At 69.2% G+C, this 749-nt stretch overlaps 1 protein-coding gene across 1 annotated transcript in view; it reads left to right on the top strand.

Moving 5' to 3' along the window:
* Window positions 1-749, top strand: part of TBX1 (T-box 1) — a 19,350-nt gene that overhangs the window by 8,117 nt on the left and 10,484 nt on the right.

Here is a 749-nt window from a genome sequence, read left to right as displayed (position 1 = left end):
GCACCAGCAGCTCCTCTCGCGGGTGCTCAGCCCCGCGCTGCCGGGCGGCGGCGGCGGCCTCCTGCCCCTGGGCGGCGGGCGGCCCAGCCCGCCCCACCACGAACTGCGCCTGGAGCCCGCCGCCTCGGAGCCGCTGCACCACCACCCCTACAAGTACCCGCCGGCGGCGGCCGCCGCCTACGACCACTACCTGGGGGCGAAGAGCCGGCCCGCCCCGTACCCCCTCCCCGGCATCCGCGGGCACGGCTACCACCATCACCACCACCACCATCATCATCACGTGAACGCGGCGGCGGCCGCCAACATGTACTCGCCGGCTGTTCCAGTGGAGATGATTCTGAGAGCCCGGGCGGCGGGGGCAACCTGTGCCCCAGAGCCCCAGCGTGTGCCCGGGGCAGCCCTGCCGGTGCACAGTGCCCAGCCTGCAGCGGGCACGGCTCCGTCCCTCATCAGCTTTGTGCTGCCGCCTCTTTTTTAAACAAAGATACCCACCTTCGTTAGCCTAATTAATTTTAAGGGGTCTGAAACGCTCGCTGCTGCTGTGCATAAGCAATTTTGCCGCTTGAAAAAACTGCCCTTTTCATTTATTGTCCCGTTTTCGACTTTTGGGCAGCAAGCTCGGGTTTCGGGCAGGGAAGCGGCGAGGCCGCTGCCCACCCCCCCCCCCGCGTCCCGCCCTTCTAACGGCCCGACGGCGCGGCCCGGGCCCGGCCCTTCGCCCAGCGGCCCCTCCGCCACCGGGCAGGGAC

This window comes from Calidris pugnax, unplaced genomic scaffold, assembly GCF_001431845.1.
Source record: "Calidris pugnax isolate Ruff unplaced genomic scaffold, ASM143184v1 scaffold138, whole genome shotgun sequence".
In the NCBI taxonomy this organism is placed as follows: domain Eukaryota; kingdom Metazoa; phylum Chordata; class Aves; order Charadriiformes; family Scolopacidae; genus Calidris; species Calidris pugnax.
This window is presented reverse-complemented; position numbering and strand designations above follow the sequence as displayed.